The sequence below is a fragment of the Chrysemys picta genome, chromosome 5 (assembly GCF_011386835.1).
Source record: "Chrysemys picta bellii isolate R12L10 chromosome 5, ASM1138683v2, whole genome shotgun sequence".
NCBI lineage: Eukaryota > Metazoa > Chordata > Testudines > Emydidae > Chrysemys > Chrysemys picta.
In genome coordinates this window covers 54737481-54760773 of record NC_088795.1, presented here as the reverse complement: position 1 = coordinate 54760773, position 23293 = coordinate 54737481, and the positions used below count along the sequence as shown (strand labels likewise).

At 40.7% G+C, this 23293-nt stretch overlaps 1 protein-coding gene across 16 annotated transcripts in view; it reads left to right on the top strand.

Annotated features, from left to right (window-relative positions):
- The window catches only part of INPP4B (inositol polyphosphate-4-phosphatase type II B), a 496579-nt gene that overhangs the window by 90127 nt on the left and 383159 nt on the right, over positions 1 to 23293 (top strand). For 6 of the 16 annotated variants that reach the window (XM_042850297.2, XM_065596407.1, XM_065596408.1 and 3 more), the window contains one exon: positions 8237 to 8268. The exons of the other annotated variants lie outside the window; for them this stretch is intronic. The gene's annotated coding sequence lies outside the window, so the exon portion shown is untranslated. The remainder of the gene's footprint in view (positions 1 to 8236; positions 8269 to 23293) is intronic. 16 annotated transcript variants of the gene reach the window in all.

Below are 23293 nucleotides of genomic sequence, written 5' to 3'. Positions count from 1 at the left end.
GACATTTTAACCTTGTTACCAATTCCTCCCGGACAGCTATTTAGAGACTCAAAAGCCGGACATGTCCGGGGAAATATGGACGGATGGTAACCCTACTTCAAGTTTTTACTTTTTTAAGAAAAGTGCTTCCAACTTGTAATGTCATGCACTCTCCTGGCAGTCTGTGAACATTTGTAGTAGGGAAATGTGATCCTTAGGTTGGATGACATTATGGCGTATGAGCAAACTCCTAAAAATCTACCCTTTTTTTACCACAAAGTTATTAAAGGGGAGGGAGGAGGGGAATTTGTAATGGTGAAAGCTGAGTGGGAAGATTTGGGTGCTTTCCCTGCAATATTCTATCCAGCAAGACTTTTTGTGGAATCGGGAAGTAATTCTTACACTTTTAAAAGCCCTGAAAAGATTAAACCATTTGTACAAGACAGGAAAATTGAATGGGAGATGAAGCCAGAGCTAGTAGCAGAGATGGCTAACATGTTTTCTAATACAATGCATTTTCCCCAATAGAAGCAGGCCCACGCTCTACATGGTTTCAGGTACAGTGAATGAAGAGTTGAGGCAACATGCAGAGACTGAACAAACAGAATGGTAAAACCAAGATCACTTTCCATCCTGCTAAACAGTCAGCACTAGGAGCAGCTGACAGAGAAGTAAGAAGAAAAACAGAACAGTGGGGTAAAAACCACCATTCACTCCCAACAACCTGTAGGGAGAAGGAAGGAGAGAGAGATGGCAGGATGTTGAACGTAGTGACAAAGAACAACAAAAGATGCAAGATGACTTGCATCTGAAGAAGTGAGGTTCTTACCCACGAAAGCTTATGCTCCCAATACTTCTGTTAGTCTTAAAGGTGCCACAGGACCCTCTGTTGCAAAAAACAACAAAAATCACCATAGGGCGATGTTCTGACAGCATACTGCAATGATGGCATCAAAATGCTACATCTTTATGTGTGGCCACAGAGCACTGCCTTGTCAGGGCATCACTGCAATTATTTTGTGTCAACCTGTGACATTATTCAATGACAATGGCTCTTCAGCTCATCTACACTGAGTAGCATCACACTAAATAAAATATCTGTGAACACTGTCACAGTGTCTTGCTTATACACAATGTGTATGCTTTGCCTCTAATTTTAAGACTAGATATTAAACATAACAGTTTAGTATATCCTATTTTATTGTATTAGTTTTATATAAGTTTATAAGTGTTGTATAAATGAAAATTCATTGGCTGCACTTAGAAACAAATGCTCTATATAGTTATTAACAGCATTTCTAGTGTTGCTATCTGTAAAATTTTTCATTTGTTGTTCAGTAGGGCAGGTCACAATAACTATGATAAGGATGCAGGTTAGGCCCTAGTCTTGCAAATTTCAGCTGGAGTCTTCTGTGCTTAGGGCATTCAGAATTGTACGCTTAATGTGGGAATTGTTTGAGAGAGGGCAATTCTTCCTTTAAGTTCAAGGATCAGTAGCATATGTGTTATATTTGTGCTCCAAAATAGATGAAATGTGCTCATCCTATACTCAAACTACAGTAATTGCATTAAATCTCTTGTGGAAAAATGTCTAAAGAGTACAAAACATGTTAAAATTGATAGGAGGGTGAAAGAGTTTTCCACATCATTAAAACATTTGTTTTTAAATGTCAGCATATGAAATAATGTAAATGGGATTATTGTTTCAAGGATAAAGCTAAATTATAGAGCAGTGGAAAATCAAGAATACAATATGTGCCAAGTATATTTACTAAGACTGAATTACACATTGAACAAGAAGATAAAATGCAATGTACTTTAATACCCTGACTATAGAAGATATTTCAAGGGTAAATGAGAGAGAGTGCAAATCAAAATAAACCCAATTAACATGAATACTGATAACTTAAAAAGACTCATTTTGTGTCTAGAGTTAGGCATGTGACTCCCTTGTCTGGGATAATTTGGAAACATCTGAGGAATATTTATAACTCCAGTGGGAGGATGTTTAGGCAATGTGACTGCATCCCTTGTGGACAATGTGTTTTGTTGGAGGAAGGCATTCATAGGCAGCTTGGAAAATCTCACTCTAAGATTTGGAAACCCACTGCTCATTAATTTGAATGGGGCATCCAAATTACTTAGGCAGCTTTGACAATTTCAGCTATATTCTCTGGACTAGACTGTGAAGCTCTGCTGTATTTCCATGGCCTGCTGATAGAAAAGATCTTGTATAGATTCTCCCATTGGAGGACCAGTGAGGTATCGTGTCAGGCAGAACCAGTCACTGTTGGGATGGTGGGATGAGGGGGACACAGTATTAAAAGAGAGAGCAGCCATCCACAAAATGCATATTTTGAAACCTGGAATTTCTGGTGCTGATGTTATCCTGAATTGGATGCTGAACAGAGCTGGAAGATTATGCTGGCAATACCACAAAAGGAAGCCTAATAGTAGTTCTGTGAGGTTATATACTTCTGATTTGTGGTGGGTGAACCTCAAAAAGTACAAACTTGACTGAACATCTTGGTTTTGAAATCTTTCCACTATGTTTTATTATGTTTTTGCCTGGAAAATTGAAGACTCTCTGATATTATAGTGCTTTGAATTTGGCTTCCAACGGTTTGCAGCATGACATTGTCAGTTGAAGGCTCCTGCATTTTGGAACTTGTTCCCTTCTACAGTGTATCAAAACTTGAATGTCACATGTTTCTGATCACAGTGTGAGGTTTCTCCACTCATCCAGGCTTTTGTATGAATGTCATTTTTCAGGTTTTCTTGAGTGTTTTTTTGAGTGAGGGGCAGGCATCCAAGTCAGTTTTAATTATTGATGATTTTGATGTGTATGTATAATAGTGTTGTACGGCACCCAGGTTATATGTGCTTTATAAACAGGTAAAACTCTATGAGGCATATCAAGGGCTGAAGAAAATGCCGCAGTGAAAGACTTGGAGATCAGTCGGTTTAGTTTATCAAAAAGAAGATTGAGCGGTGACTTAATTAGTGTGCAAGTACCTTCATGGGCAGAGGATACCAGATGCTAAAGGTCTCTTTAATCTACCAGAGAAAGGCATAACAAGAACCAATGGGCTGGAAGCTAATGCGAGACAAATTCAGACTAAAAATAAGGCATACATTTTTAACTGTCAGGCTGATTAGCTATTGGAATGAGCTAGCAAGAGAGGTGCTGGATTCTCCATTTCTTGATGTCTTCAAGTCAAGACTGGATGTCTTACTGGAAGACACATGTTCAGTCAAACACAATTATTGGCCTCAATACACGGGTAACTGGGTGAAATTTAATAGCCTGTGATATCTAGGAGGTCAGACTAGATGATCCAAGGGTCCTTTTTGGATGCTATGAATCTATGAATCTATGAATATTTGATTCTTCAGTTTAGTCAAGAAGAATAACCCAGGAAGGTTTGTGGTTTAATGCAGTGGCTCTTAACCCATGGCCTCCGATTTGCTTGCAGCCCAACCAGCACACAGCTGCGGCCCTTTGCAGACAAGGTCTAACAATACAAAACTGTGCATTTTTATTCTTCCAATTGGCAAGCACTGCCTGGGGTAAATACTGTGTGAAGGGCCATATCCATGCTATTTTCTGCCTGTGTGGTTCCTAGTTTGGGTCAACCTCTCTGCCTGCAATGTGAGGGGCACACAAGGAGAAGGGAGGACTTGTTCTCTGGATTAGGTTACAGTATCCTTGCATTCAGCAGCATGGTTATTTAGCTCTATAAAACTAAAATAAAGCTAAAACTTACAGATCTGAAAGACTGAGGAAACAGGCAATGAGCAGAACCAGCTGTTAATTGGGCTAGAATCATGCAGACAAGCAGGTTCCAGTCTGGAGTCCCAAAAACTTTTTCTGAACTCTCCCCCTCCCCTGAAAAAATCCTCAAAATTATCCTCTTTAAAGGGAAAGAGAAGAAGAGATTACTTGAGTTCAGTAGTTTGTGTGTGGTATGTGTATGCGCACATGCATGAAAGACAGAGAGGAGAGAGACCCTACACAAGCAACCAGAGAAGGCAGCAAGGAAGCCTCAGAGGCCGCCATAAAGGCATGACCTGGAGGCTTGGTCTACACTTAAGTTAGATAAGCATAGCTGACTGATGAGGAATGCAGACCTAACCCCCAGTGTAGATGCGGCTATGTCGATGGAAGAGTGCTTCCATGGATGTAGCTAACTTTTGTTCAGATAAGTGGTGTTCCTACACCAACAGAAAAAAACCCGCTGTTGGCATACACTGTCTACACTATGTCAGCATAGCTACACCAATATAGCTATGCTGGTATGGTCTCCGTAGCCTGAGAAAAGCTAACAGGGCGCTTTTGGTTTAAAGCAGGCTGGAAAAAGGCTTGGAACGTTGAGCAAAGAAACCGTTTCCTGATGTTTGATTCCTATTGAGTTCAGGGAAACAAGTCTCTGTGTACATTATTTGTAAACTAATAAGACTGCATCAAAGAAATACCTCACTTCATCATCAGTGTCTCCTAACAGAAACAGTCTGCAAGACTCTGAGTTTTGGCTAACTGCTTGGGCAAAGGGTGCAACAGCTCTATTAAGTTATTTTAACTAGCCCCAGGATAAGGCTACTCCTTTAAAGTATACTCTCCAGTGCTCCTGGAAATGGAAGTCATCCACTTCTTACCTCAGGAACCATTCTACAGTCAAACTGTTTCCAGTGTTAGGGATTTTGCCTCCTTGATACTCACGCTAAATTTTGTTTTGCTTGGTTATCTTTTCTTATTCTCTGGATCAATTTAACTGTTCCTGCCTTGGTATTTATAATCTTCCAGCACTTACAGGTAGATGGTTAACATATCTCTCCACCACAAATAAATCTTATAAAGGCATCGTGTTTAGTAGTTTTAGTCTTCCATCATAAATTAGTTTCTACAGTTGATTAATTGTGTGAGTTCTGCTTTTTTGAGTTCCCTCCAGTTTATCAATAGTTTTCTAGTACAGAGGTGCCTAGGACTGAACACAGTAGTCTAGTCTAGTCTAATCCAGTCACTGCTGGTTTTGCTTATTTTCAGAGGAAACCTGAGAATTGCTTAGATGGTGTCAATTTCAGTAATCCTCCCCCTTCTTCCCATCTACAAATTTCAGGCTCCTGTTGTTCTCACTACTGCTGTCTTCATACAGAATTTTTAAAAAAGGAAGAAAACCCTTTAGTAATGTTATACCTAAGCTTCTCCATTTTGGATGGTGTGTATCTCCATAGGACTGGCTTTAATTTAATATAATGCATACAGAGAGGGTTGCCTCTTTGTATCAGTGATATGATTATTATTTCTGTCGGTCAGTACGCTAATCATATCTATCAAAGGTACTTGTGGACTCCATTATCATAGTATCTGAGCACATCACAGTCTTTAAGTGTTTATCCTCAGAGCACCCTTGTGAGGTAGGGAAGTGCTGTTATTCCCATTTTACAGCTGGGGACTGAAGCACACAGACTAAATGACTTGCAATAGGAAGGAGCACAAGGATAAGTGTAATCCAGTTGACAGTGTATTTGCATTTTCAGAAAGCCTTTAATGAGGTCTTTCACCAAAGGTTTTAAAGAAGACTAAATAGCCAGTAAGAGGGGAGGTCCTTCTATGTATCTGTAACAGGTTAAAAGATAGGAAATAAAGTGTAGGAATATATGGTCAGTTTTCACAATGGAGAGAGGTGAAAAGTGGTATTCCCACCAAAGATCTGTACTGGGACCTGTGTTGTACGACGTATTCATTAATGATCTGGAAAAGGAGTTGAACAGTGAAGTGGCGAAGTTTGCGGACAATACAAAATTATTCAAGATGGTTAAGTCCAAAGCTAACTATGAGGAGTTACAGAGGGATCTCATGAAACTGGGCAACAAAATGGGAGATGAAATTAAATGTTGACAAGTGCAAAGTAGTGCAAATTGGAAAAAATAATCCCAACTATTCATATATAATGATGGGTTCTAAATTAGCTGTTACCATCCAAGAAAAAAATCTTGTTGCCATTGTGGATAGTTCTCTGGAAACCTCCACTCAGTGCACCACAACAGTGGAAAAAAACTAACAATACGTTAGGAACTATTAGGAAAGGGGTCGGAAATAAGACAGAAAATATCATAATGCCATCAGATGAATCATGGTGTGCTCACACCTTGAATATTGTGTCCAGTTCTAGTTGCTCAATCTTAAAGATACAGAATTGGAAAAGTTTGCGAGAAGGGCAACAAAGATGATTAAGGATGCAGAATGGCTTCTATACAAGGAGAGATTAAAGAGGTTGGGACAGTTCAACATGGGAAGGATATGACTAAGAGGGGATGTGGTAAAGGTGTGTAAAATTATGAATAGTGTGGGGAAAAATGAATGAAGAAGTATTATTTACTCTTTCACACAATACAGAAACCAGGGGTTTCCCCATGGAATTAATAGGCAGCAGGCTTAATACAAACAATAGGAAGTATTTTTTTTTCACACAATGCACAACTAGCCTGTGAAACTCAATGCCAGGGCGTGTTGTGAAGGCCAAAAGTGTGATCGAGTTCAAAAGAGAACTGGATAAGTTCATGGAGGATAGATTCATCAATGGCTATTAGCCAAGATGGTCAGGGATGCAGCTCAAGCTCTGGGTGACCCAAAACCTCTAGCTACCGGAAACTGGGAATGGAAGACAGTTTTGGGTGGGTCACTCCATAATTGCCCTAATCTGTACTCCCCCTGAAGCTTTGGTACAGGCCACTGTTGAAGACAAGATGCTGAGCAAGATGGACCATGGTCTGACTCAGTATAACACTCTTATGTTCTCAGATGCAGATGCACTAATTTTTATTATTAATAATTATTTGGGCTGCATCAGTGTATGCAGCCCAGAATTGCATTAGTATTTTAGCATACATATCATATTGCAAATGCATTTCTAATTTGCTGTGTGCTGTCTAATTTGCTGTGTTGTACTGTTCGATCTCTTTTCACATTACTGCTTTCTGAGTATCTATCTCTGTGGCATGAAATCTGTTTCTCCTTATTTATCCACAAATATATTAGCTTGTATTTCTTAATGGTGACATTTATCTTCCCGTATTTCTAAACTCTGTTATTTCAGTGTGTACACTTGGCTATTCAGAAATAACTTTTTGTGGTTCAACAAGTTCAGTAAGTAAAACCTGTAAGACTCTGAGATGCATATCATTTGGATTGGCTGCTGTTTTTTGCACATTTGATTGATCAGATAGTCCCTTACCTGCTTTTCTCAATAGAAATCTTTCATTAGTACCCAATTCTCTATTCACATTATCTTTATTTTTCTTGCTATAGATTGATTTTAAAATAAATCTAAGAATTTAGCCATTTTTAAAATTATTGATTTACTCTCCCATACTTTCTCTCCACTTCTTTCCTTCTTGATCTATTTGTGTGTATTATTTTTCCAGTATTACACTGTACTGGGCTTTGAAGTTGTACAGTGCTGCATATGTGCTAAGTATTATGAATTTTATGATTTTCTTTATTTTTGAATTGTACCTTCTCTTCTGCAAAAACATTTGTACCTGCCCTTTTCTGTTTTTCAGCTTTTACTCATCAGTGATAATATTCTTGTGACAATTACCTCATTATGTTTCAATTTTGCTCATTCAATGTACTCTCCATAATTTGGTTATCATTGTTAACTCACATTTGCTTATTTCCTATAGTTTATTAATGTCTAGATACAAGTGCATGCATATGCCTTTTTATTCTTATTAATCGTCATCTGAAATACAATTCTGCTGTGGCTCCTTTTTATTATTCGATTGGAAGTAGAAAACAAACCTTTTAAATTTTTTTAAAGAAGTCTGGTTATCTCCTTTGCTATCAGCTTTGAAGCTTCACTAATTAACCTTGCTTTAATTTTTTTTAAATATACTGAATACTGATCAGAACAAACTATACTTGCCTTATAGTCAGTTCCTTAAGCCCTTTTTCATTTCTCAATGGGCCTGAACTCCCATTGCCTCTGAGTGTTACTTAACTCCACTGATATCAATGGGAGTTTTTACCTGAATAAAGAGTGCCAGATTTGGCCCTCAGAATTCTTAATTATTAACTTACAGAAGACTATTTCTGTTACAAAGTTTAACAAGTAAATATATTACTTATATCACACAGGTAATTGTTTTTAGGCTATATAATCCCTGTGTGTGTTATAGAAATAGGAGCCTTTGCCCCCAGATTTACAGATAAGCAGATTGTCCAGCTTTTCATGTTTTCATTCTGTTTCGGTAGGAAGCTATTTGAGACCAAGGCACTGGAGCAAGGTCAGTTTCTCTCTCATTTATTCTACATTCTTTTTTGCCTGTTCCCCCACTTTGAATATCTTACATTTTCTTGCATTTGTTATAACATTTTTTTCCTGATTGAAAGGATGGAACACTGAGCAAATTCTGAACCTGTCTGAGATGCTCAGTAATATGTCAAGCAGGAGGAACTTTAATAGTAGTAGAAATTACTTATTACATAACTTCATTACGTTCTACTTTAACTGTCTTCATGTGAATCTAGTAGTGACAGGTGCTATATAGAATAGCTCTAGAGACTGACATCTCTACCTACAGAACATGTGCAAGGCAGACTTCTCCACACTGCCCTGTTGATAGACCTCAACCATGGGAAAAAGGACTGCCTCTAGGGTACAGAGGGTAGTTTAGTCGTCATGCCCCAGTTGTTGGACTTTCTGGCTGATCCTCAGCTTCCCGTGATACCAAGTTCCACCATTGTTATGGTATCTCATATATGGTTTATCCATTTTTTCCCCTCTTTCACTCGCCTTACTTTTTCAAGATCTATTCTCTTTTATTTTGCTTTCTGTTTGTCCTTCTTATTTTTTCTCTTCCCTACCTTTCCCCCTGCTCTCTCCTCCCCGTTTCTGATCCCTTTCTTCTCCTTTCTGACTACCTGTGTCAAGTTCAAAGTTCTCTCTCTCTCTCTCTCTCTCTCAAACTTCACTTCCCTGTCTCTTTTCCAGTTCCTTGATCTCTCTCCCTTCCAACCCCTCCAATTTCCTTCTCTGGGTTTGCTTTTCCCTTTTTCTCTTCTCCTGGTGATGTCTCTTTTCTGTCCCTTTCTAAGTGATCCACGCTGTGTGGGTGGCTTATGGGTGGGTAGATTTTAAAATAATCTCTAGCACGTCTCTGTTCGATGTCCTGTGTTGCATTAAAAAAAATCATTTAAACTCGGTGGACTTTTACATCTATAAGTTATAATAATAATTGCTAGTTATTAATCAAAACAGTCAGATGTGAAACTAAATGATAAATTAATCATTGCCACAGGGTAATTATTATTTACTATACATAATGAAAGCTACAATATTTGAATAAGAGGACGAATATATAAAATGTCTAGCTGCATTCCTTTAGTCTACTGCATTAGGGTCTGTTTACAAACTACTTTTAATATATCACAGGGCCTGATCACTCAAATTGCCTCAACACCCACTGACCAATCAACACTTCACAGGAAATTCTCTGGGCATCATAGGACTCAGTTTTAATTACCTGCAACTAAGTTGTCATCATGTCTTTAACCCAAACATTCTGTGATTAGCCAAATTATTATTTTTCCAGTAAATCAAGCAACCACATGTCTTGCCTTACCACCTCTGACCTTTTTCAAATTTTAAGTTTAGAAACAATTTTTTAGAAAGCTTGGTTTAATTGCTATCCAGAGCTAAAGGGATACCTTTCAACTGAGAGTACAGCAGATTTTCTTCCTACCTATAGAATGTAGCTCTCAGCAAATAATTTGAGGGCATATGCAGTGAATGTATTATTGAGAGTCACAGTGAGCTTCCTTGTATATCAAAGCCTTTCGTTTAAATAAATACAATGCACAAGCAATGGATTTAAATTATTAGTTATTCTTCCTAAAGATACACATGCAAAGTTGACAGGTTTCAAATTATTCTGCCCTTGCTTCTGTGAGCAGGTAGAATACTGAAACTCCTATAATATGTTTGTATATGGTTATATTCCAGAACTGTGTATGCTCAAAAGAACAGTATAGAGGTAGAGAGATCAGAAGGAAGATGTACACACACCCACAAAATGAACATTAAATGGTGTATCTAATTTTAGGTCTGCCCACCTGGGCAAATTCTTTTTAGTAGACTCTTTCTTGCCCTATAATTATAAGTTTACTCAGTTTTGGAGCTGTCAGCCGAGAGCTCTCTTCAGCCCACACTGGGTCAGTCTGCCTCTTCACTTGCTATTCAGTTTAGGAGGAATTTGCTCTCCATATTCTGCTTTTTGATGTGTGGGAGAGAAGGACTTGTTTCCCTTGAGGTCATCCCTCATTACTCCAACTCCCATATATTAAATTTGAGTGATTGGGGTATTCTGAGGTTGAGCAGGGTTGAGCATCGGCGCAGAGGCAAAATACCTATATAGAGGTGTAGCCCTAAGGATCTGTTTAGGCATCTCCGGTAGTCTTGGATTTCATGTGACAATATACTACGTGTATACTATACTGAGTCCGGTGGCACCTTAAAGACTAACAGATTTTTTTGGACATAAGTTTTCAGGGGTAAAAAACCCACTTCTTCAGATTTTTACTCACAAAAGCTTATGCCCAAATAAATCTGTTAGTCTTTAAGGTGCCACTGAACTCCTTGTTTTTGCGGATACAGACTAACACAGCTACCCCTGATAATTATACTATACTGGTTTTCAATCTTGAGATGGGAGTTGGTTCATGAAGTTGAAATCTTATAGTATAGAGTATACTGTAGTATAGTGTCTACTTATTTAAAACATCCACTTAGCCCTGTTTTTCAGAGTTTACACTGTTTTGTGCTCCTCGTCACAACCCATGCTTGTGCTACAGCATACAAGTTCACTTGCTTTTGCTGTTTCTCTTCAAGCACTTTTTAAACAAATAAACCTGTCGCATAGAGTAAATACATTTTCTTTGCAGCAGAACAAAACATTAGAAATGCCATGTTACAGTGGAGCCCTATCATATAAATACCTGTCACAAGAATAAATCAGTTAAAAATATAAACAACCTATGCACCAAGATGAATCATGGTAGTAGAATGATCTGTTATAGGAATTGAAGTATTCAAAGAATGCTCCTCAGTGCAGCAAATATCAACTTAAATACAAAATCAATTGAAATTCAGAGAGAAAAACTGTGGGGCTCCAGCACTGCAGAATGTCACTGTGGATGGCTCAGCAGGTAGCGATCTGAAACTGCTGCCACTGAGCTGCTTATTTGTCTCCATTAACAAAAATAAACAAACATCAATACCTACAAATTATGCAAAAAATGTGTATGAGAAAATGTGCTCCTATTTGTTACCCAACCTGCCTTTTCCTTGCCCCTATTTGTTTGCTTCATCCACCTGCTACCTTTTGTCTTAAACTAAGATTGTAAACTTTTTTTGCCTTTTACTATGTGTCTTTTACTTTTTTGTCTTTTACTAAACAGTACCAAGCACGGTGGGGCTCTTACCTCCTTGGGGCCTTAACAGGCTTCTGCAAGGCAAATACATAAATAATAGTTAATAATATTCCTGAGTTGACACAAAGAACGCAGTGAACTAGGGGAGGTCCTCTATTAGGAAAATCCCAAATGCAAGAAAAAAACAAAGACATATGGTAAATAAGAATCTTGTAGTTTAACTTTACCCTCAGAAAATTCCCCGTTGCCTTGGTGAGTGGTTACTAAATCACAGTTTGCAGAGAACTTGCTGGTGATTCGTGGGCAGTGGTTCTAACAACTCCACGTTTTCTTGATGAAATTGTGTTTATAATATAACTAAAAATCTTAAAATAAATTCCTGAGATTAATTTTCCACATGAGCAATTCCCGTGCAATTGCATCAGTAATGTGTGTTACATGATTGTGAATGAGAGGAGAGGTGACCCACAGTATGGAGAAATTTGAGACTCTCAGCCTTGAAGAATGGCTTACACAATTAAAAAGATGGTTTGGTAGTTTTAGGCCTGTTTAAACTGCATATGCTGCTTTAAGGCCATTGATTGATTTGAAGTCCAAACAGTATTACATGATAAAAATGGTGGGAGGTGAGCTGAAGGGCTTGCCATGGGTGGAAGGTGCTTATGCTGCCTGAAGGCTTTTTAAAATTCACACTATTAGAAAGGTATGGAACTATATGCTTGGTGTTGAAAGCAAAGCAAAAGGAACCAGCCTTTGGCTCTTTAGTGTGCAGCTTATGAATGATGTTAGATTAGATAGAAATCCATCTAAGTATTCTATATATTTAGGTTTTTACACCAAGAAGGGAAGGGGAGTGGTGGTGGTGATAAAATAGAACAGGTTGTTTTAGAGGGAAGCAAATGATATGTAAGATGGAGAGAGAGCACCAAAAAAAAAGGATATGCTTTGGTTTGTGAAAGATGGAAAAAAGTTGCATTTTCAATTAAATGAAGTGCTTAGGGGAAGCATGAGGGAGGGAAGAAGTAAGAAATAACAGCTGTTAATGAAGTTTATTTAATTTATATAAGTTACTTTTTACGTTTTGTTTCATTTTTCTATAAGAGGGTGGAAACAGTGGAGGGAGACTATAGCAGAAAATTGTTGACTGTCCTGGTTTGAAGATGCTGTGTCAGTGATTGTGTATCAAACTACAATTTAAGCAAATAGACAAATTTACATATCATATGGCAGATGGAATTCCCCCCCACCCCATTTCAAATGCTGTGTCAGATGGTGGATGGTGATTACTTAAGAATTAATATTTTTTTTTACTAAAATGCCCTTTTATTTTTTATTTGAACTGCTATCTGAATCCAAATATTTCTAGCACTTGATCCTTTATTGATTGATTTTTAATATAATTGTCTTGTCTTGTGTTTTGGTATTACCAATAATAATATACTGTATATACTCGTTCATTAGCCCGTTCATTTATAAACAGACCCTCCAAGATGGAGAGGTAAAAATAGCAAAAACTATATGACCCTTTCATAAGCCGATCCTATATTTCAGGGGTTGGCAAATTTTGGGTCCTGGCCTGTCAGGGTAAGCTGCTAGCGGGCCTGGACATTTTGTTTACCCGGAGCGTTCGCAGGCACGGAGCCCCTCAGATCCCAGTGGCTGCGGTTTGCCGTTCCCAGCCAATGGGAGCTGCGGGAAGTGGCGTTATTTCCCACAGCTCCCGTCTACCAAACAGTGTCTGATCTGGGATCAGACTCTCCAGCTCAACAGTGCAAAAGTTTCACCAGGACAAATAAGCCTTGGTGTACCTCTGTTTACTCCTGAGGGAGCCAAAAAATTAAAAGTTCTGCACACAATATTTTAAAATTCTGCAAATTTTATTTGTCAATGAATAAATGTGGAGACTCCAGCATAGCAGTGGGGAGCAGAGGCCACTGCCTGCATGGAGGTCAGAGATCACCCTGCAGCCCCCACCCTTCCCAGGACAGGGACTCTGCGATGAGGCTGCACCCGACTTTGACACAGCACAAGGGTAGTGTTGCCACTTTTCCGAGTTTTAGCTTTTGTGTCCAGGTGCCATTTAGAGTTGACAGGTGCCTGGTTTTCGACTGGAAAGCCCAGTCAAAAAGGGGACCTGGCAGTGTCCAGTTAGATGTACTGGCTGACCCCCAAAAATCCAGTTACCTCGACGTAGGGGGAGGCACCAGGTCATTAACCTGCATCAGGCCCTGCTTAGCCAGGGCTGCCTCCTATCAGCAGACAGGCTCCTTGTCAAGCTGAAGCAGCTCCTATCCCAGCCCCTGCGCAGAGGGAGCACAGCTGGGGCAGAGGGGGAAGGAGGTGGAGACGATCCAGCGAGTGATGGGGGAGGGACCTTGGTTAAAGAGCTGGAGAAAGGGGTGGGACCTTGAGGGAAGTGGGTGGGGCATAGGGGGGAAGAGGTGGAGCCGGGGTATGGCGTTGGGGGAAAGAGGCGGGACGGGGTTTGGCAGCTCAGTGGGAGATTCAGATGAACAGGGGCTCGTTGGGGCGTTCCGGGTGCAGGGGCAATGTGACTCTGCAGGGAAATCCAGGGAAAGGTGGTTGGGGCTCGGTGGGGAGTGGGTATGGATGTGGAGGAAGCTCGGTGTGGGGGGTCAGTGCTGGGGTAGTGGGGCTTGATAGGGGCTGGTTGGGGCTCAGTGGGTGCGGTCCAGGTGTGGGGGGGGCTTATTGGGGTGGGGTTTGATAGCCCTGCTTAATGGGGCTCCTGCTTCCCCATCCATTCCCCTATCACCTTCTCTTTCTCTTCTCCCTTCCCCCCAACCCCTACTGCCTCTTCCCCCCACCCTACGCTTCCCTTCCCCCATTTCCTTGGTCCTCTTTGCCCTGCCCCACCATGGGCACTCTTGTACAGAAAACAGGGCACCCAGCACACACAGATGGGGAAGTCAATCGGCACTACAACCCAGGAGGTGGCACCCAGCTGCATAGTCAGTGAGCCGGAGCTGCCAGGCAGCTCTGCACTCCTAGAAATTGGGGGAGTGGCAGTGGCATGTGACCCCGTGAGCCTTTCTTACGCCTCGCCTGTTTGGTGGGAGCAGTGCCCACCCAAACTACATCCATGGGCGTCCCCAGTCCTGCCCTCGCAAGGTGATTTACCTCTCCAGCGTCTGCTCTGGGCGCTGGAAACAAGACACCCACGCTGCTGGGGAGGGGCACAGGACCGCTCTTGCGGCATCTCTTTGCTTCCCCAATTTTCTGCAAGACAACAAAGAAATTTGCACGGGGACATGAATTCTCTGTGCACACAGTGGCGCAGAATTCCCTTAAGAATATCTATTGCAGTCAGTAGAGACAAACTAGATCAATTTGACTCATCCTATATTCTCAGTTTGTGGAGCTACATCAGTTTACACTAGCTGAAGATCTGACATAATTGGCCAAATTCACTGCTGCTGTAACTGTGCAGTTCATAAAATTCTTGTGGATTTAGGGGAATACACAATGTGCTGTATGCTTTTTCTGTTCTTTTTCATTCTAATTCTGTTGGTGGTATAACCCAAGTTTATTCTGATCATTTGTTTAAAACCTGTCATTTGTCTATATCTCTGTTATGGAAATTTGTACCAGAGAACAGAAAAAATGGAATTGAACTTTTTGATGAGTGGGCTAGATTTTCCAGGCTGAGTGAGCTGAATTTGGCAGAGGACCGAGGGAGTAAAGACAAAGATGACCTTATACCATCATTGTGGCTTCCTGATTCAGAGCTAGTCAAGCCCCTAGCTTAATTAGTGCTGCTCTAAGTTGTGTCTAGCTGCTCACAGGCCCAAGGGGCTGTACCAGTTATTCGTGCCTTTTGGAGTCCAGAAGGACTCCAGCCATGCCTCTTTTCCTTACAATGCCAGGAACTTTAAAGAAACAAGGGTGTGTGGTGGGAAATCTCCAGTTAGCTAGTTAAGCCAATGTTATGGCACCTTTGTACTGTCAGAATGGCATAGACACACAGCAGAGCTGAGGATCTGGCCCTATGCCTCATCTTTTTGTTTTAGTATAATTCAGATTTCTGTAGGTATACTGTGATGACAGGATTATGTAAATTGAAAAGTTAGCATTACTTGTCCCAAGTATCTGAGCAACCTTGGTAACCATTTAGAAGTTTTAAGCGACTAAGAGTCCTGTGGCACCTTATAGACTAACAAACATATTGGAGCATAAGCTTTCGTGGGTGAATACCCACTTCGTCGGATGCATGACATGTTGGTATTCACCCATGAAAGCTTATGCTCCAATACATCTGTTAGTCTATAAGGTGCCACAGGACTCTTTGTTGCTTTTTACAGATCCAGACTAACACAGCTACCCTTCTGATTTAGAAGTTTTAGTTTCAATTTAATCAACTTCTTTACTTGATCCCAAGTCTTTTAATTTTTAAATTACATTGAAGAGATTATTTGAATATATGTTCTTTTATAGCAGGTTTGTCATGTAAGTTAATGCTCTAAGTAGGATGCCGATAACATTAGAGAGACTATTCTTTTCTTTGCTTGTAAATGATTTAAAATTATTTTCCATATATCAGCCAGTCCACGGGGCTCTATAAGCACTCAGCAACAAATTGCTTTATTTTAAGTGATAAATAGTTGTTCTCAGAAAATAAATGACACTTCAGAATGTTGCCTTTTTAAGTGGAAATTGGTTGTTTAATTGGGGGGTGGGTGGGATGGGGGGTTTGAGAGGGACAATAAATTAAGCAGTAAGTCTGCTGCACCCTGTTGTGGAAGCATTGAGGGACATCTGAGAAGGTATCATAAACATGCCCATAATAAATGTAAACATTTCCAGAATTATTTTATGATGTATTATTTGTTTACAGTCATCCTCATGTTAAAATAATCACATTGTATATACAATGCAGAAATATGACATTATTTTTAGTTTTTTTTGTGTATACTGATGTGAAAAATTGAAGATAACCTTCCTAGTTATTGTTTCAAACCTGAATGACAGAACTGGGATCCGGCATGTAATCTCCTGGGGGAAGTCAAATGCATACTAGCCCAGCAGATATTATGTCCTATGCTAGCTAATATTTTAGGTTTTTTTTTTTTTTTTTTAAAAAGCATAAACTGTTGAAATTTGGAGCAAAGAAAAAGAGAAGCCAATTTATAAATGGGTTAAGCCTATTGGCATTGCAGTATGAATGTTTGAGAGTTTATTTTCTTTGTACAGTATACGTAAGAAATGTGTAATGTAGTATGTAGCTGAATTTTTTTAAAAGGCTTTTTAAAATATGGGCGTTCTACAGAGGATGCTAAGTGCTTCTTGGAGACACTTTTATCTATTATTTATAATCCATTGAGGTCAGAAGTAGTGATTTTTTTTAAACATTTCTCAGTTTTCCATCACAATATACTGCAAAATTAAATGCTTTAGCCCTGGCACGCATCGTGCCTGTTTCTCCTTCTCAGTACTTCAGACCATCTGAAACTCCAAAATAACATGATCAAATGAGAGTTGAAGTCCTTAAGGCTAACTGCTTTGTGCTTCAGAATATTGTGTGTGTGTGTGTGTGTGTGTGTGTGTGTGTGTGTGTGTGTGTGTGTGTGTGTATTTTAACAGGAATTCTTCAAGTGGATCTTTTCAACATCTAGTTTAGATAAATGTTTTACAAATTATTTAAAGCTTTTTGGGACAGATTGGATAATACAGGTGTAAATTAGTGCAGAACTTGGTCCAATTTTAAATCACTTATTGGAGTACTACGCCAGATTCTTTGGTCTGCTCCATCTATTTGGGACAAAAGTGGACAGATGCTGGCTATAGCTGTACAGCAGAGAATGTGCCTTGCAAAGACCAACTCTCTTCTGGTGTAAAGAGCTTGTTCCTGCACCAGCCTGCCTCCCGCCTTTCCCCACACTTCCAGCGTACAGCAAGGGAGGTGATGTTCTGGGAGGGGAAAAGGGAAGGAAATGAGACAGAGCAGAGCTCTGCTCTGTCTCATCTGCCATTGGCATAACGTCCCTTAGGGACCAAGCTTCTCTAACTTCCTCTGGAGCTGGGCAGCACAGGATCAGGGTGTCATTACCACCTCCCTGCAGTGCTACCTCAGCTGTGGTGAAGAACTGAGCCTTGAAAGTGAAGTTGTGCTCCCTGCTCCCCAACCCCCAAATTGATGCCTTTATGTCAAATTCAGCTGTCATACTGGTGTGAATCCAGAATAATGCCTTTAACTTCTTTGAAGCTATTGGATTTTTACTTTGGAATGACACTGGGTAGAGTAGAATATTGCAGTTTATTTTCCAGAATAGGACTGTCCTGTAGAAATCAGAATAGTTATCAGCTTCAGATGCACTGTAGTTGATGTATAATGTCGTCTATGGTTTATCAGGGGAATGCAGAGCAGCTTACTGGATAAATCATATATATACTTTCATCAGTTTATTTTTTTTTTTAGGATTCTGAAATTACAGTGCACAGAGACCCCTTCCATAACATTCATTGGACTGTTAAAATGGAAGAATGCCACAGCTGAAAGGACTTACAAGTATATTGTTTTGAAACCTGCAAAATTTCACCTTCAAAAATTTATCTGATGTCACAGGGGATTGTCTGTTTTAGGATAAAGGGAAGTTCTAAGAGCTACCAGGTGGTGCTAGAGAGGAAAAATTGCCAAACCAGTCATCAGGTGTTTCAGTATCCTCTCTCTGATAGTTTTTCTCCAACCTTCAAAATATCAACCTGCTCCAAAATATCTACGAGGAGACTGAAATTGACCCATGTCAAACTTAACCCACCACAGGTCAAATTTTCAGCAGAGCTCCTTATATACTTGTGAATACGTTGGATAATTATGTGTGAAGAAGTGGGATTTTCAGGTACAAAATGAATGTATCCATAAAAAGAAGCCAGCACTAGCAATTACAGATTAACTGGGGATGCGATAAAATATTATCGCTTCTTAAAGAAAAAATATTTTAAGTAATACATCCAGTGTTAGGAATTAACTTTCCACGTGATTTGGCTCTCTTCATTCACAGGAGCATTTCCATGCTATAAAGGACCTGGGCTATAGTGAAGAAATGTAGACAGCTTCTGATGCCTTTCCTGAAAGCCAGGGAACCACTGTTTGGGGGGTGGATAGGAGGGGAAATCCCCAAAACCTGAAAATGTTCTTATAGTAATCAAATAATAGATTGGACTACAGCAATGAATGAATTGGTTATCCCAGGGCTGGTTCCTTTCTATTTAATAAGCTAGAATTTGGTACAATGGAAGAACTTCTGCACTGAGCTAAACCCCATCATTATGTTAATATTCCTTTCCCCCTCTCCCACCACTGAAGACAGTTGAATTGTACAACAAGGCACATCTATGACCATTATGTTCATTTTGTGGATGTGTATGATTAATAATTCCATACATAGTCAAATCACACAGTAGCCTTAAATTCTGTGATAAACTCCAGTGAAGTGACTGATGTATGCAGTAATCTATTCATATTTTCCACTCTGTATATGTATTATGTATGTTTTTCCTATTCTCAAAGTATGAAAGAGAAAATAAATCCATTAGAGTGCACTACTTTAAGAGAACTTGTTCAAGGACAACCTGGATCTCAAATTTGGTTATCTGATTAGAATATACAGTTGTCCTGATTTTTTTTGCCCCCCCCTCCCCCCGCTCCCCCATGTGTCCCGATATTTTCTTCCCCTCATCTGATCACCCTATCTGACGCTATCTGCAAAGCCACACAGAGCGACCACCTCCCCACTTAACTAGCTAGCAACCTCCCTTCTTATTCCCAGTGCAGAGTCAGAAGCCCCAGTACTCTTAGCCCCATGCAGCTCTGGGCAGCAGTGATACTGGGTCCTGCTCCGGCCTGTCCTCCTTGAGCGATTCCTTCCTGGCACAGTGCTCCTGTCCTGGGGTGTCCCCGATCGGCTGCCCTGTCCTTCCCAGGCTTCAGGCAGGTTCTCTGCTGCTTCACTTTGTGAGGTCCTGCGGGCTGCAGCCCTTCTTTCCCCCAGAGCTCCAGCGCCACATACCCAAGTTTCCCTCCTTTTTCTCACTGTTCCCCTTCCCCCCTAGGAAAAAGATTTAAAGGGACCATGCTCTCTAAACCCCAAAAGGGGTTACACATTACCATACAGCATATTTCCCAGTAATGGACTTTGGAGAGGACATTTACAAATTTACTCCTGTGCACTTTTGCAACTTGAGTACAACTGTCTGAGTGGATCCAGAGCTGGAATTCAGCCCCGTGCCAAACCAGGGGGAAGATCACTTTATTTTTTTCCTGACTTTCAGGAATAGTGATAAGGAAGCTGAGTCTGGAAGGCAGTCTTCATTTCATTTTCACCTTGAGGTAAGACAGCTGGTCAGACATTGCACACAATATTATTAAGTACAAGTATCTTGATCTTAAGCAACTTGATCTGGACAAGTAAAATTTATGCTGACCTGGTAAAAAGCCAGGTGTCCCAGCTCCTATGAGAGAGGAAGGATGGTTCAGTTAGTTGGGGCACTAGCCTACACCTTTGAAGATGCTGATTCAATTTGTTGCTTTGCCACAGACTTGTGTGACCTTGAGCAAGTCACTTGACCTTTCTGTGCTTCAGTTCCCGTCTGTAACATGGGGATAAAAGCACGCCATACCTCTCAGTGGTGGTGTGAGGATAAATACATTAAAGATTGTGAAGCACTCAGATTCTACAGTGTTGGGGCCATATAAGTACTTTGGATAGGTAGAAGTAAACACATCAGAAGTATCTTGGTAGACCTTTGAATTTTAAGAACGCTTACAACACGCAATATCTGTCTTGGTGTTCATGAAAATGGTTTTAGGATGTCTCAAGCAAGGTTGTGAGAAACTGGATTTTTTTCCCCTTGGGAGTGTGGAGAGACACTCAGCCCACTGAGTTCAGTCCACTATTTTATTTTGTGTTTATGGTTTTTTTGTTCCTGGATTTTTTTCTTCATTCTCTGAAATTATCACTCAAGTATTTGCATGAACAGAACATATATTTGAAAAGGAGGGTCCTCAGTGAGCCCCCTGCCTGCTTCTTCCTAGAATAGACAGCATATCAAGAATGGTGAGGGAGCGTGGCTAGAACATGCTATGCTTTAGAGAAGACTCCATCAACTAGATGGAGATATAGCTGATCTGTGAAGGGGTAGGGGGCGATTTAGGACTGGCAAGCAGTTCCCTTGTGCCCTGCAGAGCCAAGCATGGCTGAGAATCTGGGCCAAATAAATGATTGTGGTTCATTTAATATAACTTTTGTGTCTGTGTGTTCAGGTTTTTTCACTGTTTTTTATTTAACAAAAAACAGAGGGTTTTTGCTGGATGGGGAAAATCACAAAATCCTTGTTCCAAGTAATTGTTCCTGACCTGGGGGAAAGAGCTGTTTTTCTCTAGATTGCTTTATTAAAATAGAGAATTGTGAATTTCACAGGTTTTGTTCCAGAAATAATCAATTTCTTGTAGAGAGTCTGTACGGATATTTCAATTTGAAAGAAAAGGACTCTTTTGTACACAATGCTTTGTTTTTTCCTCCCTTTTATCTGGAGAACCTGGTCCACACTAACCCCCCACTTGGAACTAAGATAGGGAACTTCAGCTACGTGAATAACGTAGCTGAAGTCGAAGTACCTTAGTTCGAACTTACCGCGGGTCCAGACGCGGCAGGCAGGCTCCCCTGTCGACTCCGCGTACTCCTCTCGCGGAGCAGGAGTACCGGCGTCGACGGCGAGTACTTCCGGGATCGATTTATCACGTCTAGACAAGACGTGATAAATCGATCCCAGAAGATCGATTGCTTACGGCCAGACCCGGAGGTAAGTATAGACGTACCCGAGGTTTAAAACAAGCCCAGGGGAAAAAAAAGTTTTGATCACTCTGTTTTTTGCCTTTGAGATTTTGCTGTATTTATTGTAGCTGTAAGTAGTGAAACTATTCTGACGGGTAACATAGCCTTGTCTTTTGGTCAGAAGTTGTATCATTTCCCTAAACATCTGATGGCCTTGAGGTGAGAAGAAGGGTCCCAGTCCTGCTCTTATTGAAGTAATTGGCAAAGCTCCAGGATCATGTCAAAAGGGTTTTTAAACCAGTCTTCGGTTGCATTCTAAGAAATGGTGGTGGTGAGATGTTATAGGAATTTAGGGGAATTAAATAACCGTACCTTAATGGGGTTTTAATATTTGTTTCTGAAGCCTATCTACTGGGCCTTGAGTTTAGGATTAAATCGTTCAAGCCTGACAGAATATACAGCAGCTTTAAAATTACAAAGTAGCCTTTCCCAACCTGTTCTAAAAGAAAATCTACGGAGTCCAGTTACTCCCTTCCTGGTGTTTGGCTTTATTAGCCAGGAAATAATAAGATAACAAAGTTCCTCTCAAATCTTCTCCCGAGTCTTGGCTTCTCCGATAGTTAATACCTCAGGATTACTCAGCCTCCACTCTATTTCCTTCCCTAGTTGTGTGGAATAACAAGTTACTTGCCTTTGGGTACTTCTTCACTTACCGGAGGGTCCGGCGGCAGGCAATCGATGTTCTGGGATCGATTTATCGCGTCTGGTTAAGACGCGATAAATCGATCCCGGAAGTGCTCGCCGTCGACGCCGGTACTCCAGCTCACTGAGAGGAGTACGCGGCATCGACGGGGGAGCCTTCCTGCCGCGTCTGGACCCGCGGTAAGTTCGGACTAAGGTACTTCGAATTCAGCTACGTTATTAATGTAGCTGAATTTGCGTACCTTAGTCCGAAGTGGGGGCTTAGTGGGGACCAGGCCTTTGAGAGGTGGTAGTTCTACTTAAGTCTTTCCCATCAGGATCCATATCTGCTATTAGGATGGGCTGTGTCCAGATTGACAGAGCAAGACGAGTACCCAGAAATCACCTACTACAGGACAGGCCCAACAAGGACAATAACAACACCACTGGCCATCACATACAGCCCCCAGCTAAAACCTCTCCAGCACATTATCCACGATCTACAACCTATCCTGGAAAATGATCCTTCACTCTCACAGACCTTGGGAGGCAGGCCAGTCCTCACTTACAGACAACCCCCCAACCTGAAGCAAATACTCACCAGCAACTACACACCACACTACAGAAACACCAAGCTAGGAACCAATCCCTGTAGCAAACCTCGTTGCCTACTCTGTCCCCATATCTACTCTGGCGACACCATCAGAGGACCCAACCACATCAGCCACACCATCAAGGGCTCATTCACCTGCACATCTACTAATGTTATATATACCATCATGTGCCAGCAGTGCCCCTCTGCCATGTACATTGGCCAAACTGGACAGTCCCTCCGCAAAAGAATAAATGGATACAAATTGGACATCAGGAATGGTAACATACAAAAGCCAGTAAGTGAACACTTCAGTCTCCCTGGTCATTCTATTACAGATTTAAAAGTCACTATTATTGAACAAAAAAACTTCAGAAACAGACTTCAAAGAGAAACAGCAGAACTAAAATTCATTTGCAAATTTAACACCATTAATCTGGGCTTGAATAGGGACTGGGAGTGGCTGGCTCATTACAGAAGCAGCTTTTCCTCTCCTGGAATTGACACCTCCTCATCTATTATTGGGAGTGGACTACATCCACCCTGATTGAATTGGCCCTGTCAACACTGGTTCTCCACTTGCGAAGAAACTCCCTTCTCTCCCTGTGTCAGTATATAATGCCTGCATCTGTAACTTTCACTCTATGCATCTGAAGAAGTGAGGTTTTTACCCATGAAAGCTTATTCCCAAATAAATCTGTTAGTCTTTAAAGTGCCACCAGACTCCTTGTTGTTCAGGTAAACATAGTCAGTTTGTTACAGATTTGTCAGAGCTAGATGTAGACTCCCCGCCCCTCGCCCCCGCCAAAAAAGAAA